Source organism: Triticum urartu, chromosome 7A, assembly GCF_056163025.1.
Source record: "Triticum urartu cultivar PI428250 chromosome 7A, HENAU_Tu73, whole genome shotgun sequence".
Taxonomy (NCBI): domain Eukaryota; kingdom Viridiplantae; phylum Streptophyta; class Magnoliopsida; order Poales; family Poaceae; genus Triticum; species Triticum urartu.
In genome coordinates this window covers 491,687,019-491,704,467 of record NC_141879.1, presented here as the reverse complement: position 1 = coordinate 491,704,467, position 17,449 = coordinate 491,687,019, and the positions used below count along the sequence as shown (strand labels likewise).

General features: G+C 43.7%; 1 pseudogene; it reads right to left on the bottom strand.

Moving 5' to 3' along the window:
• Positions 1-13,314: 13,314 nt before the first annotated feature.
• On the bottom strand, positions 13,315-16,145 carry LOC125525415 (uncharacterized; annotated as a pseudogene).
• Positions 16,146-17,449: the final 1,304 nt, after the last annotated feature.

Genomic DNA, 17,449 nt, shown 5'->3' with positions numbered 1-17,449 from the left:
AAAATCTTGAAATAAAAAAAGATATTTGAAACTAATTGCCGGTTTGATGTGTTTTAAAAATGTACATCCCATTTCTCATTGCTGATGGGCCATTTTCTCGGCCAGCCAAATGAAAGCTCTCCTCGTGTTGAAAGATTTGCAGCCCAACAGGCCTGACAAAGCGACTTGCTTGGCAAATCACAAAAAAAACTCGGGTGTGGCCATGGACCTAGCTGTCAGCCTCTCCACGTACAGTACTCTTCTGATGGAAGTCGTTCCTTGACCATGTTGACCACGCCGCACGGAGAGCACCACGGCAGTGGACGACGGCGAGGCCTAGGAAGGGGACGACGCGGCAGTGGAAGCCTGCGCGGAGAGGAGTACGAGGGTTCACTGGTTCGGCTACGGTGTGAGGCTGCCGTCACCGTAGGGCCTGGCCAGCGGTGGGAATAGTAGGGGGCGGTGAGGCCTCCGCGGAAGCACAACCGGCCACGGGAGGTAGGAGCATGCGGCACGACCGGCGCTGCTTTGGGCGGCTGGAGCAAGAAGACCAGAGGTTGAAGAAGCACTACGGCCATTGGATGGACATCGTTATTTTGCACGTAATAAGGAGGCACTTCCTTGCGTGCGAAGATATAGCTGGTGGGTCCGACCTGTCAGCGGGGGGAACGTTTTTTTAGTCCATTTGGGGGGCTGGGTGAAACAATGATGTAGCATCTATGCACCCCGTTTAAATCCCATTTGCATTTTTCTCGAAATTCGCGGACTTGCTGGGCTGGGTGAAAATATCATGTTGGTCTAGACGGAGAAATGTTATAAAAACATAAACACATGATTGCACGTCAGTAAAATCTTTGCAAGATTATGTACGCAATCACTAGGAGTTAACTTGCCAAGTTATATATAAACAATTATTATTATTATTATTTTGTAAGAACTTTCAACTTACGAAATAAAATATCATTTTAATTTGATGAGTTAATAGTACGTGGGGTATTATTATTTTTTAGGCTAGACGTGGGACAGTTGAGTTGGTTCTAGGGGAATGTACTGGGAGAAAACTCAGTTTACATCGAAAAAGAAAGTGGGAGAAAATTCAGAGACCTGCTGGGTCCACCTGAGGAGGGGAATATGTTGGGAGGAAGGAGATTCAAAGCATGGCAACCGAGTGAACTAGTTTTTTTACAGACAAGTGAACTAGTTTACATACATAAGCAAATAGCCACTAAAAAAGTAATCAGGTTAATGGGTTCTTAAAACAAATATTTCAGACAAAGCAGATAATTACGACACATAGGCTAATGCATGAAACACTCAGATGATAAAGGTGCTTATAAACAGATAAAGTACAACATCTAGACCTTCCTGGCACGCTTGATCATTACGTTGCGGCTGTCCGTGTACTCGTCGGTTACGGGAAACAGACACGCCCTCATGTCCAAGATCTGCCTGTACATGTCGTAGCATGCGTATGCGTCCTTGGCCGCGTAGGTTATGTAGGTTAGATTCAGAGGTACCTCCCACGTGTTCAGGTCGTCTTCTTTCATGTTGGCGTATCAGGGGTCGATGATGGTCTCAGCGAGGTCAACCATGGAGTCCTTCTCCTGCCCGTTGCTGATGATCTTGTATTGCTTCTGGATGTCGACAAGCTTGTTGCACCAGATGGCCGAATCGTCGCGTTCTTCCTTCTCTCCACCATAGCGAAGGTGCAGTCGGCGCTGCCGATGAAACGGGCGAATGCTCCAGAACCTGGTGCAGCCATAGGACTGAGGTGAGGCAGAGCTTCACCGAGTCCGTATCGTTGGTGTACATCACATTCAACTTGGTGCAGCCATAGGACTGAACGGCGAACTCAAAGGGGAACTCCTTGCTGAAGTCCATATCCAGCAGGCTCACCCCTCGGATCGCCATTGGAGTCTCTTCGAGTGAACAAGTGTGTAGGCGGCGGCAGCAGTTCATTTTTCAGCTCCTGGGGAACTGGATTCAACAGTAAGCTGAGTGTGTATAGGCGACAACAGTTACTACCCCTCCCTCGTCCGCTGCACACCCGGCAGAAGATGCACCCTCGGCCACACGTCGGTTCACGAGCGGGTCTGTATTGGTACTGTAATAACATGAGTTAGTGGTCACTTTACTTAAATTTAATTAGCTCTAATAGAAATTTATAATTAAAACAAGCAATGCATTCACTTGTTCTATCAGTGCCACAGGATCAACATGCACAACAATTAGAATTATTATTCTCAGGACGCACACGATCAGCACATTTGTCACACTTTCACAAAGATAATACTACCAAGTTTGAACTGTTTGTTATGGTTGTTGTCCTCTGCATCATCATGCCGTGTTTCCCAGCTTGCAATATTCAGAACCAACAAATAAGATCCAAATAATAAGTACAACAAAGATGCCTACACATCTCATTGATTCCCAGCTTGCAAGATTCAGAACCAACAAATAAGATCCAAATAATAAGTACAACAAAGATGCCTACACATCTCATTGATTGCCAGCTTGCAAGATTCAGAACCAACAAATAAGATTCAAATAATAAGTACAAGAAAGAGCCTACATGTCTCACTGATTCCTAGCTTGCAAGATTCAGAACCAACCCATTAGAACCTTTTGATAAAGTGAATATCGGGATTAAATCCATCTTCGCTAGCCATGTCATACAATCGAAGAACTTGGCGAATGCTCTTGACCGTCACAACATCTATAGTTGAGTATTCTTGTTTACATAGCACAAACCAGAAGAGCATGATTTCACTTTAATACTGGCCTCCTTTACTCAACCTGCAGCTCCACTCAGATGAAGCCTGCCTGGACTTCCATGATTCAATTCATGCGCCTTTTTTCTGCAGTTCACCTGAAATGAAGCAAAGATTGCATCATTCAGCTAGCAAGAAGTACTTGCTCTCGTGAGCTGGCATGTTCTTCTTTAGTAGTTGCACTAAAATTGAGGAAAATTAAGGTTGGTTGTCCAGCTCATGTAAGGTGCAACTATAATTTTGTTACCCTTTTGTGCAGTTCCACTAAAATAAAGTGCCATTGTGGTGACAGTGACGTCTCATCTTGCAAAGGCTAATAAAATGTTGCACGAGATTACCAGCAGAACTAGACAGAGATTTTGGAAACTCCAATCACCATTTTGTGCAGTTCCACCAAAATTGAGAGATGTTGCCCACATGACATTTTAGTTGAACTGCACAAGACACTCATTCCAAAAAAAGTGTTTTGTGCAGTTCACCAAAAGGTCACAATCGCAACAAGGTGAAATGGATATCCCTATCTGCGCAAAAAGATAGAAAGTAAACAGTTGCTGGTCAATAAGAATATACGAAACATATACAAAATGAAAAGAAGCATCTTAATTATGTTCATGGCAATCACGCAAGGATAGTAGAAATTTTAAAACGTCAGCAATGCTTCATGTTACCAGAAGCATTACGATCAACAATGAGATTCCTCAAATATGGGATTACTTTAATGGTGGCATTGCTTGTTTACCAGACACAGTAAATCAACATCAGCTAAAGAGTTGGTTTAAGGGCATGGGACCGTGGGGACACCAGGACACTCAGCAGCGTAAAGGAGCAACTTACTTATCATACTGGGGAAAATAGCAGGAGTGCCATTTGTAACACAGTTTAATTGCATCTTATCACTAGAGGCATTATATTAACAATAACACTGGTTAGACATGTCCCTAAGGTAACAGTGTGATCGCTTCATTTTACATGAAGCCCTTACATTAACAACATCAAAAGGTTGGTATAAGGACATGCGACAGTGGATGCATCAGCACAATGTACCTACAAGGAGGCATAAAGTGGTGATGCCGAGTTTGTTCATGCTATGTGAGGGCAGCAAACCTAATCCTGGAGACCTTGTACTATGTGAGGGCAGCAAATCTAATCCTGAAGACCTTTTACTATGTGAGGGCAGCAAATCTAATCCTGGAGACCTTTTACTATGTGAGGGCAGCAAATCTAATCCGGAGACCTTTTACTATGTGAGGGCAGCAAATCTAATCCTGAGACCTTTTACTATGTGAAGGCGGCAAATCTAATCCTGGAGACCTTTTACTATGTAATGGCAGCAAATCTAATCCTGGACATACTCTGTTGACTTGTCCACCAGCCGCCACTTCCTATCATTTTTTCAACCAATAATAGATCTGTTCCTTATCCAGTTTGTACTGCGTTTTCCCATTATTTCCCTTTTCAGCCAAGAGACCGGTTGGTTATCTGGTCTCTACTACTTTCACCATATTATTTCCTCTTTGAATCAAGTCCTAGATTCATGCTACAACTTTCCCCCCTTTCTTCGTTGTTTGAAGAAAGCCCTAGATTTGAATGCATGAAGTAGCTTTACCTCTAATAATACTAAAATTTTAGGTGGCTTTGGAAGAGCTGATGGGAGTAGAAAAAGATGCACATGTAGACACGTGGGGAGCTAGGGCAGTAGAGCAAGGCCACTTTCGAAGAACTTATACCTGAGGGTCGCCAGGATGTCGGTGGCGGCAGGTCAGATCTGCGGACAATACGGCAGGGAGGAAGAAGGTTCAGAGGACCTCCCGAGCCGGCGCTGTGTCGGAGCGAACGGCACGGGCAGAGGATCGGGCCCCTCCGGCAGCTGTGGGTTTCTTCCCTCGGCGGTGATGACCGCGTGAACAATGCACCTTTTAGTCCTCTACACACACCGGTCGAAGGGATCCGGCCGGATCTGTGACCAGCGGTGAGCAGAGAGAAAATGTCGCTACGGCTGTCTTGTTTATATCCGGAGAGGATGAGAGAATGAAGAGAGCAACCCTAGTAAAGCAAGCGCTCAGGCCCCTGTGTCCATATATAGTGGAGTGATTATCTTTTTTCTCTCCACAATAAGCGTTTCAATTTGTGTACGTGGCATTAAAGAAAATAAACTCTCTATTTAAGGTGACTACTGTATGACTCCTACTTACTACTACTACTAGTACTACAATATTTTTCACTTGTGCTCCCCGCCCCTCCATTCATTGAACAATGAATAAACATACAGTACTTATTGTATTTATATAGAACGAACAAGCTCTAACTATTTTCGCGTAGTTAAAAGTTGAGGGCGGGGCTTTTCCCGGGTAGTACGCGCGGCAGTATTCGGGTAGGCGGTTTGACAAAGAGGTGAGGAGGTTAAGCGAGTGGGGTTGTGCGATTTGACGACGCGTTACTGCTGGAAAGACTTGTGATATGACCACTCACTATAGTCATGAATTACTAGCGCTCCGACCGGGGTGATGCCCCCTTCCGTTCCGCGCTCTAATCTGGTGCATGGCATGTCGACCCGGATGCTGGCTCTCCCACATGTCGGAGTAGTAAGAAGGAGCAAAGAATGATGCGGTATATACACGAGTGTCCGGGATGCGCTTGGCTCTTTGCCTCTTCAGGAAGTCGAACAATGATGGAGTACTACTGCACTGGAGGAGTTCTACAGTACGCTTCTGGCCATCTGACACCGATTGAACTGCTGCATGTCCACCGCGTGCGGGAGGGAGAGCGTGTAGCGAAAGCTTCTCCTAGTCTTGCCAGCCACCACGCTCATGGGCAAGGGAGGGACGCTCTTGCCTTTGCGTGTATGACAGGTGGGCCCGACAGGTGTGTGGCCAACCTGTCATACAGCCAAAGGCAGGTGCAGTTAAGTCGGGGAGGGAGAGGATAATCAAACTTCTCGTTGATGTACGAGTTGACGCGACACATCAAAGCACTGCACTCGATATATTTCAATAATTTGCGTTTACCGATGCATTAATTACAATGCATGCATGCATGCCGTGACTCTCCTTTTGATACTTGCATGTGTTGATTTAATGCACCTTGAAGTAGTATAAAATATGTGATGGTAAAGCTTTGTAATACCCCGGCCCAAGTCGAGAGATGGTTGTGCACGAGGAGGGCGAGATCACCGATACGTCACTTACCACAAGCTCGTCGATCACCAGAGCATGTGTCCGCTCGCGCCCTGCAAATGCCCCATGCCTGTCTGCGGCTACGAAGGCCCGCCGCCGGCGCTCTACCACCACATCAGCACCGCGCATCCCATGCCCGTGCACAGGATCCAGTACGACAAGGTGCTCTAGCTGCAAGTGCCACTGTCAGAGCCATGGCTCTTGCTGTTCGCGGAGGAGGACCGCCGCATGTTTTTCTTGGTCGGCGGCGTGCTCGACATCGGCGCGCCTATCATCGTGTCGGTCGTCTGCATCAGAGCGGGGGCGTCCCACTGCCGCACTACGTGGCCAAGCTGTGGGCGAACGGCCCGCCGGGGGAGCCCAAAGGCACGAACGACGCCGTCAAGGTGGAAATGGAGGTGACAAGCAGCAAGGATCCCGGCGACGTCGACGTGCAGGAGCTGACCTTCTTGACAGTTTCGCCCAAGCTGCTGGCCGGGGCTAAGCTTGTGTTCCTCCACATTCAGATTGACAAGCTCACGTCCTAAATGTTTCTATAGTGCCTTCTGTTTATCTTAGTAATATGCTAATATAGGGATTACCTTGGTCTACTTTAGCTTAAGAAATGGTGGGTTTGGTGGCGATAAAAAAATTATGTTTATCAATGCATTAATTGCAAAGCATGCATGCATAAAGTACATGCATTGGTCAATTTTCTCTTAATACTTACATGCAATGATTTAATGCACCTTGGAATCTGAAGATGTGTTGGCGAACAACCAAATTGAGCCTTATAAAATGGAAAAACTAAAATTTTGAGATAAGCCCTATAAAACCAGAAAGGAGAGAGTAGAAAAAGAAGTACTCCATCCGGGAATAGTGCCGCACTTCGAAACTTGAACCGTTAATAAATTTTGAGCTTGTGTCTCGTCACATTCCAAATTACTCCACACTATATTGAATTGCAAACCTGTTCACACCGATCACAACCTAAACGGTTTCCCACTTAGGAGCGTATTAGTACTCGGTTATAAATACTAGTATGCCAAGATGACTGCGCATTCCTCCTCAACTCCTCATCCACAAAAACAAACAACCAAGATTACTGCGCAAATCGGACTGCAAATTTACCATAGCATGTTGGTGCCATGTCATGGCACCAAGCCAAGTTTCATTATTTTCATGCGTGTTTTGGATTTACAGGAATTAAAAACTAAGTTTCTCAATGTTTCCAACCCAGCCACGACGCCCAGAATTTTGAATTTCAGTCCCATTTCTTGCATGTAACCTAGAAATTAACCCGAGGACACACATGTGATTTTTCAACCAACTTTGGTGCACTGGAACATGTGCTCGTATTTCAAATTTGAATTATGCACACAAAGGTGACACGTTCCATCCCAGAACCATGAGCCTTCTTGAGAGAAGCTCCGATTGGCAAGAAGCTTATACCAAAATTTGTTCCTATTCGGACAAATTTTTTTACCACGGCATGGTACTACCATCACATGAAACCATGCCAAGTTTCATGATTTTAAAACCAAGTTTCTCAATGTTCTCGGCTGAGCCACGATGCCCAGATGTTTGAATTTGATTCTCATTTTTTGCATGGGACCTAGAAATTCACCCGATGACACAAATGTGATTTTTCAACAAACTTTGGTGCACGGGAGCATGTGCTTGTAGTTCAAATTTGAATTATGCACATTAAATGAACAAAAACTCAATTAATGTGTAAATAAGGCCAAACGAAGCCGGAATAATTCCAAAATTTAACAGGGCACTCATGTAGTTCTATGTTGCCTTTGTAAATAAACTTAAGGGGGACAACGTATATCATTTCGCACTCAAAGGTGGCACGTTCCCTCTCAGAACCACGAGCCTTCTTGAGAGAAGCTTGGGTTTGCAAGAAGCTTATACCAAAATCTATTCCTATTCGGCCAATTTTTTTACCACAACATGGTAGTACCATGACATGACATCCACGCCAAGTTTCATGATTTTCAGACGTGTTTTGGGTTTACAAGAATTTTAAAACCAAGTTTCTCAATGTTCTCGGACGAGCCACGATGCCCAGATGTTTGAATTTGATTCTCATTTCTTGCATGGGACCTAGAAATTCACCCGAGGACACAAATGTGATTTTTCAGCCAACTTTGGTGCATGAGAGCATGTGCTTGTAGTTCAAATTTGACTTATGCACATTAAATGACCAGAAACTCAATTAATGTATAAAATCGACAAACGAACCCGGAATAATTCCAAAATTTAATAGGGAACTAATGTAGTTCTATGTTGCCTTTGTTAAACTCAAGGGGGGGCAGCATATATCGTTTCACACTCAAAGGTGGCACGTTCCCTCTTAGAACCACGAGCTTCCAAATCGGCCCAATTTTTTACCACAACATGTTAGTGCCATGACATGACACCATGCAAAGTTTCATGATTTCTAGGCGATTTTTGGATTTACATGAATTTAAAATCAAAGTTTCTCGATGTTCTCGGCCGATTCATGATGCCCAGATGTTTGAATTTCATTCTCATTTCTTCCATGGGACCTAGAAATTCAACCAAGGACACGCATGTGATTTTTCAACCCACTTTGGTGCACCGGAGCATGTGCATGCAATTCATATTTAGATTATGAACATTAAAAGTCTAGAAACTCAATTAATGTATAAAAAGGCCAAATGAACCCGAAATAATTCCAAAATTTAACAGGGCACTCATATTGTTCTATGTTGCCTCTGTAAATAAAATCAGGCGGGAGGCAGCGTATATCGTTTCGCACACAAAGGTGACACGTTCCCTCTCGGAACCACGAGGCTTGTTGAGAGAATCTCCGGTTTTCCAAGAGGCTTATATGAAAACTTGTCCCAATTCAGCCAAAAATTATACGTATGAAAACAGGATTTAGATTATCCCAAACATCTCGCTACCTAGACCAATAATGTACTATGATTTGAATTCAACATAAAATGGATACAAATATTTGAATTGGAGAGCGTATGGTACATGTAGTTCATAGTGAAATATGATTACTGCTATATGTATGTTTTTTGTTATCAAGATAATATTTAAATTATTGTATAACTTGACAACAATCGTATTCAAATAAGGAAAATTGATTCAAATTTAGTCCATATGGTAGACGGCAATATATATGTTCACATGGTGGAGTAAAAGGTTCATATATGATGGAAGATCAAATGTACGACTAGATCAATTATAAACCGCAAGGTCACCTAACGATATATTCGAATTCAACATAACGGGGATTCAAAAATTGAAATTCGAGATCATGGCATCTGTAATCATATAAAAAGGGACATTACTCTTTCTTTGGTGGGAATTGATTTGTTTTTTTTCTTGTTGAGGGAAGTGCGAATCGATTTGGTACTGTGCAGGGTAATCTTGTTCTCTCGATTTTTTTTTTACATTTTTCTTGTAGTTTTTTCAATGGCATCTATAGCAATATAGTAAAAGGGGACATGACTCTCTTGTGTCTTGTATGAATTGTTTTTTACACGTTAAGTTTGTTCTGCCGAACAAGGAATCCGCACCTTGTTATCCCGAAATTTTCAAGCTCGAGTATCTTTTGTCTCACCTGCTTTGAAACTCCCGCTTCTTCAACCCGCGCCGTGCCTTGTTATCCCAAAATTTGGACGCGCGCGAGAACTCCCTCCTCATCCGAAATCGCTCCCACAGCCCAGACACGCGAAATCCCCCTTCTACCCCTTAGCCGGAAATGAAGCTCCACGTCGCGGTGTCAAAACCGGTGGGGGTATGCTGGTAACTTACCCTACATTTCGGACAAGCGCGTCCCTAAGCTTGGCTCCCCCCTCCCCCTTCACCCCTCATTCATACACCGAGGCCGCCAAAACCCGTGAAACCCCACGCTCCTCCGTCGGCCTCCCGACCGCCGCCCAGCCGGAGACTCTTCCCTGACTACGTCGTCCACCGCAACAGCTTGCCGTCCCTCATCCACCGCACCGGACAAGGATCCGTTGTTGATCTCGTCGTCCTGCCGGATCAGCCGCCCCATCCTCCACCTCCAAGGAGCTGCCCCGATGTTCGCCTCGTCTATCGCGCCACCTCAATCCCCACAGCGCCGTCTTGACCTGCCCCACGGGAACCGCAGCACCCTCACCAATTCCTCCGATGAAGCCGAGGCCAACTCGGCACAACCAAGGAGGTTCTGCACTCACCACTGCATTTTATCTTTTATTCGATCTCACGGGGCTGCCGGTGCTCGATACCGAGCAAACATGGCGTGTCTCCATCGACGGCGCCGTCGCCGGCCACATCATCCATGGCGTCTCTCCCCCATGTCGTTGCTTCCTCGGTGGTGACTTGCACAACGGCACTAGCTGCAGCTGCTTCGGTTCTCGCTCGCGATGTGGCTCTGTTCTTGCTGTTGGTCGCGCTGCTGCAATGCTCCTGCTTTCGTTCATGCCGATGCTCTGCTCTTGCTCTCGCTTGCGCTGCTGCTGCTGCACGACCTCCGGCAGCTACAGGAGTTGCTGCTTTAGCACACGCTCGCGGTGCTACTGCACGACTTGCTCTCTACTAGTGCGTTCCCTGCTTGAGCGTCTGCTGATTTAGATCACTGCTTCTCTGCTACTAGTGCTCGAACGCCCTAAACATCTATTGCAATGCTCTGTTACTAGTTCTATCAGTTTTGACAGTAAAATTCGGTTTCGACTGTGAAGTTCATTTTCTTCAGTTAAGTTCAGAGTGAACAATACTTACAGCATCTGTCGGAGCGGCCGTGGCGTGGTTGATGCGTTTTACATCTAGCACTTTTTGGTGATGTATTTTACATCATCTATTGCAGATGATATTAGGGTCCCACTTCAGATTAACGTTGTCTGTCTTGTCATGCTTCAGCCTCGTCGCCGTACACCTTAGCGGAGCAGTACCCTCGGCGCCGTTTCCAGAGGCCTCAGATCTTCTTCCCCGCCTCCGACAGTCACACCAGCATCATCACCATCCTCCACGTCCAACCCAATGATGCTGAGGACCACAAGGCTATGCCAAAGAGGTTGTACACTCGTCGCATCACTTTGTTTCTCCATTCCTCTGTTCTTCCAATTCATGTGAGCCAAACACATAGGTTCACTGAAATCCTATGTTTCCAAATGCTTTGTTTTGCACGTGCATTCCTATCCTATTCCTGTGTTTTTCCTGTCCCTATGTTTACAGAATCCTCCAATTCTAAGGAGCCCTTACAGATTTACTTCATTTTTTCAAATAGGCGTCAAAGAAAACTTTCTGTGTTATGTCCTGCTCCTGTCGTGCCGTCATCCACCCCACCTGAGGTGCACCATCGACAAAAGCATTCACTGCAGCAGAGATCCCCCCTGCAGACTTCCTTTCACCGCCTCAGATCATCTTCCCCGTTGCCGGCAGCCATGCCAACCGCATTAGCATCACCGACTGAGCAGATGAACCCGAGGACTACACAGTTCCGAAAAGAGAGGTCGCAGTCTTTCATGTTTGCTTACATTATACATCGGTTATTATTACCTGCTACTTTATCGTTCAATCTTGAGTTTTGAATTGCCCATGGGTCTCATATCGAGCCAGCAACGAATAGTATCTGTCTACTATCTGGTTCATTTGGGGTCTTCTATGTGGTTCATGTTTGGTGGGAAACAAACAATAGATGATCCATTGTCTATCTTTTTAAACTGAAGCTATAATCTACCTGGTATCATTAGTTTTGGATCCATCCACTCGTTTGCTACCATCAATCTTGATTTTTGCATGCACCCCTTAGGCCTTACAAAATCTAACTATTTTTTTATTATGCATGTCAGATATTGTACACAATCGTACTGAACATGTAGAGAAAAAGAGAAGACTGTTGCGTGCGGATATAATGTCATGCAGACGCCGCTCCATGGTGGGCGAAGTGCCCCCCTCCTGCATTTCCAGATTGTATTCCAGAGGAAGATAACTGTTCAGATGGAGATTCAGAAGGAGCCGACCACGCCTGTTTAGCACCTCAGGTGTTTGCTCTAACCTGGCATGCTGATGTTGTTCATATCATGCATATGGCGCCTTGCATTGCTTACATTATACATCTTATATGTCATCAGCTTATTTTAGATTTGCTTTGTGTGAATGCCACCTGTTTGGTTTCTATATCATACTCCCACCATTCCTAAATATTTGTCTTTTTAGAGATTTCAACAAGTGACTACGTACGGAACAAAATGAGTGAATGTACACTCTAAAATATGTCTTTATACATCCGTATGTGGTAGTCCATTTGAAATCTCTAAAAAGACAATTATTTAGGAACGAAGGGAGTATATGGGAATTATGCAATGCCATCTTCTTTAGCCAGGCATCATATACGTGAATCATGCAATGCCATCCTGTTTAGCCAGTCATCGTATATGTGAATTGTATCGTGCCATATTTTTTCCATAATGTATTCCATTTGTCAACAATGTTTATACATTCATCTACTCTTCCTGTGCATCAGCCATTTGAGTCGGTCATTGGAAAAATCTGGAGTGAAAACAAGGTCTTCTGAGCAGTCAGTGCTACCTGTCGATGCAGATTTCTTGCTGGTTACAGATAGCTCCTCAGAGGAGGATTCAGAGAGAGATGACCAGTCGTATCCCCCCCCCCCGTGGTGCATGCTCTAACTTGGCTCGGTTATATTGCTCATATCTTGCATATCTTGCATTGGCATGCCATCTGCTTAGATTAGACATGCTTTCTATATCAGATATGTGAATTATGCAGTGCCATGTTTTTCAGCCAGTTATCATATATGTGAATTATGCACCGCCATGGAGCCAGGCATCATATATGTGAATTATCTCATGCCATCTTTTTTTTCATTACGTATTCCATTTGTCGACAATCTGTGTATATTGAACTACTCTTCATGTGTATCAGACAATATTTTAAATAGCGCGCTACAAAATATAGCGAGGCCCTTCTCTAAATGCTACACAAGTTATAGCACGCTAATAGCGTGCTATATTTCAGAATAGCGTTTGCAAAAAATTCAAATATATCTAGAAATAAAGTATTTAAGCAACTAAATTTTTCATACAAGCAAGCAATATATGCATAAGGGCCAAATCCAGCACATAAAAGTAGTAAGTCTCAAACGGTTTCAAGAGTTTCTAATATCAACAACTACAATTTTAAAAGTCTCTAACATCAACAAACATCAACAGCAACCCTGGGCAACAACAACCATAGCCTTTAACATCAACAACTACAGTTTTAAGGTAAGTCTCTTCAACACCCATAGTTTTAAGAGTCTCTAACATCAACAGCCACCAGGGCAGCAACAATGCAACACAAAATAACACACAGACATTTAAGATAGTCTACATCAACAACCACCGAAGGCAACAACATTACAACATAGTACAATGAGATTATTCAGAATCACTCGCTGGTAAATGCATCTCATCATCTTACGATTTAGAAGAAGACTCGGCTGATTGCAACTCATCATCACGATAAATAGGAAGCAACTTCTTCTTCATCCTAGGACGAGATTGAGACACTATCTTTCTTTTTGATGGAGCAACTTCTCCTTCTGATGTTGGTTCTACAACTTGTACATCTTTAGGTTTAGCTCCTGTTTGCACTCCTTCAATAGGCACAACACCAGTGATCCACTCATTACCTTCATCTTCTACAACATCTACAAATGTGTGGTCCTCAATTGGGTCCCTGTTTTCCATCCCTCTCTTTTGCTTTAGTTTGGAGTTGAACTTGATGAACACAAGGTCTCTCATTTTGTCATGAAGTAGCCTATTGCGTCTTTTTGTGTGAATCTGTAGGTGATGGATTAGAGCAATGATATCTTAGTATGAAAAAACAACGAAATCAATGCAAGAAAAGTATGACAAAGATACCAGGTTGTCCTTCTAATGTGACAATGAAGAACTGAGAATTAGCACATTCTTCTTCCACTTCTTAAAAGCAAAAGACTATTCTGGTTAACATTCTTCTTCCTCTTCTTAAAAGCAAAAGACTATTCTGGTTATGAGTTGTTCAAACATGATATTGGTTAAGATTCAAACATGATACTCAAGGTAGCATGACAATTGACAAGCACCAAATAGTCCTACTATAAGTACTAAAACGTATGTCAAGGATCATTCTACTTCAATCAACACATGGATAGACAATAAACAAGTTGACGTATGGCATGCATCTTTCTGACCTGCTGAAAAACACTGAAATTCCTCTCACAAGCCGAGGAGTTGCATGTCAAACTCAAAATCCGCATCGCCAATACCCTGAGATTTGGTGCACTTGACCCATAATTGGACCACCAATCAGCTTCATTAAGAGTAAAAACCGGAGTTAAGAAAGCATTGCAAGTTCTGATTTGAGAATGGAGAAAAAAATTAAATGTAAATATGCACCTGAATCAAAGTTTTTGTTTTTCCGCTACCTTTTAGCAATGTCTCTTCCAAATGACGCCTCTTCACCTTGATATGCCTTAAGCTCATCCATGATTTTGTCTTGAAGGAGAACATCTTCCACCATTTTCCCATGCAACTTACAATCCCATCTTTAAATGTTGGATCCAACAAAATTTGTAGCTTGTTTTCATAAAAGTAGTATGGATTTAAGAAGTATCCAGCCCTATGTAGTGGCATCTTCAATTTGTTGTCCCATCTTTTATCCACTATATCCAACACTTCTTGAAAACAAGATTCTTGTTGTTCATTTTCACACATGGCTGAGATCTCTTTATTTGCATCCAAAAAGGCACCGTATATGAATCCCATAGTTGGTACATCGCTGTCCATTCTCCTTAGCAACTTAGCCAATGGTTCAAAGAACTTCACGGCAATATCTACTCCTCTCCAAAAAGATTCAGAGCGCATAGTTTTGTTGGCTTCACTTCCTTTAGCTTTTTTTAGATAGCCCATTTCATCAAGTTGATCTGATCTAAATAGCTTCTGGAGTTGCTTCTTGTTATCCAGCATGCTCTTCAAGTTCAAGTATGCTGTAGCAAACCTAGTAATACCTGACCTAACCAGATCTTTCCCAAGGAACTCCCTCATTAGGCTCAAAACCCTTGTGTCTGCATAAAGGAAAACCGTCACAGCTCTAGCTTTTGTAATAGTGGAGTCAACTGATGGCAGCTTACCGATGTCCTCTAGCATCAAATCAATACAATGGGCAGCACAACCATTCCAGAATATGTTAGGCCACTTTGCATTCAACAAAGTTGATGCTGCCTGATTCACACTTGCATTATCAGTCACCACTTGAACTACATGTTTCTCCCCAATCTCTTCAATGCAATCATCTACAAGCTGAAAGATGTACTTGACATCCTTCTTCACAGCTGAACAATCAAAAGAATCGAGAAAAACCACACCATATGCACTATGGACTAACAGATTCATTACCCCTCTTCCTCTTATGTCGGTCCACGCATCTGTCATGATTGTACATCCAGTGAGCTCCCAAGATTCCCTGTGTGCTTTGAAGGATTCCATCACTTTCTTCTTCCTCTTCTTCAAGAATGGGCAACCCATTTCATAGGGACTAGGACCTGGCAAGTCTTCGCCGTATTGTCCAACTGACTTAAGCATAAGGGCAAAGCTTGGAAGTGTGACTGAATTGAAGGGAATGCATGCTTCATAGAAGAATTGGCATATGTACTCACAAGCATGGTTCCTTTTCTTCAGTCTCTCCCCAGTTGTCAGCTTTAATTGGATGCTCTCACTAGATTTTGCCTTCCTTGCAGCGATAGCATCTTCAGCTGATAGTTGGCAGAATTTGTCCATAGTACCACCTGAGGATTTAGATGTTTTGCCTCTCGTCGACTTAAGCATAACAACAGAATTGCTTCTGCCATCTTCATTATTTGAACCTTCCCCCTCTGAGTGGCTCAAGTCCACTTCACAGCTAATCCTCTTCTGCTCTGAAATTTTTGCTGCCTTTTTATCACCCTTCTTTTTCAAAAACTCAGTGATTTCATCCCTTACATCAGCTGGCACTTTTTTTTACAAGGAACAACATCGGAAGTTGGAATGTTTGCAAGGTGGAGCTTGATTCGAGTAATACCATTGGTGTACACATGATTACAGAAAAGGCACTTCAAAGAATTCCTCTTGTTTTCGTCAGGACAACTGCAATATTTCCATCCTGGGTCTTTTGATTTCACATTCACAACATCAGCTTCTCCTTGCACCGTTGATGTTGTGCTTGAAGCACCAATGCCTACAATCAAACAAAGTATATATCAATGCCTACATATTCAGTGCAGTACATATATCTTTAGTACAGAGTAAATATATCTTTAGTACAGAGTACATATATCTTTAGTAGAGAGTAAACACTACCAAAATGAACCACATGGTGCAAATAAAATTGGCCCATCCAAGCATTAACTCCAAATATACACAGATAATTAGTCAAAATGAACCACATGGAGCAAGTTAATTAGTCAAAACTGTAAACCATATTGATGAAATCAACATCTTTCTATGAATAAGTGAATAACTGAATATATAGGGATCTCGTTCTGAATCCTACTTCCCTTTGTTGGTGCTCTTGCCAGCGTTCATCTGGTGGTGCTCTTGCCGGCGACATAGCGGGAGACGGGGAGGGCATGGAGATGGCACAAGGGAAAGTGGGTATGTGATGGTGTGGATGCTTGATTACCTGGTGGTTAACTTGCCAACGGTGTGGTTGACAACTCCCGTCGGTGCTAGGAATAGGATGGAGTCGAGATGGAGGACGCCGCCGCCATGAGAGGATGATGCTGCCGCTGCTCACGTGAAGATGTTGCCGCCATGCTGATGACTTGATGCTGTCGCCGCCTGCGCTCACGCCTAGATGTTGCCGCTGCCGCCATTGCCGCTCATCTGGGCTGGGAACTGGAAAGGGATGAGATGTGAGAACTAGTGTTAGCCAGTTAGGTCATGGGAGACTGATAAAAGGAGTGAGAAAGGTTGTTGTCATGGGTTGGTTTCGGCCTGCTGGGCCTGCTGGGCTGTGCTTATTTTAGTTTTGCATGGTCTGCACGTTTAAACGTCAAACGCTACAACGTTACAGCGTCTGTAGCGCGCTAATAGCGCGATTAGCGCCATAGCGGCCGATTTTGCCAAAACGTAATGTCTCCCTTCCGAATATGCTATAACCGTGCTATAACGGCGAAATAGCGTGCTATTTTTTTCGTTGGCATCAGCCATTTGAACCGGTTATGGAAAAATCTGGCGTGAAAACAAGGTCTTCAAAGCAGGCAATGGTACCTGTTGAGGCATATATCTCGATGGTTACAGGGAGCTCCTCAGAGGAAGATTCATAGACAGATGACCAGTCCTATATCCCACCTGAGGTGTATGCTCTAAGTTGCAATATTTATATTTCTCATATGATGCATATGGTGTCTTGCATTGCTTAGTTTAGACATCATATGCACACTATTGAATTCTATCTGCTTAGTTTAGAGATCATACATGCGAGTGCCAGTTGCTTAGTATATGAATCAATTATGTCAATTATATCATGCCATCCTGTATACTTAGACAACAT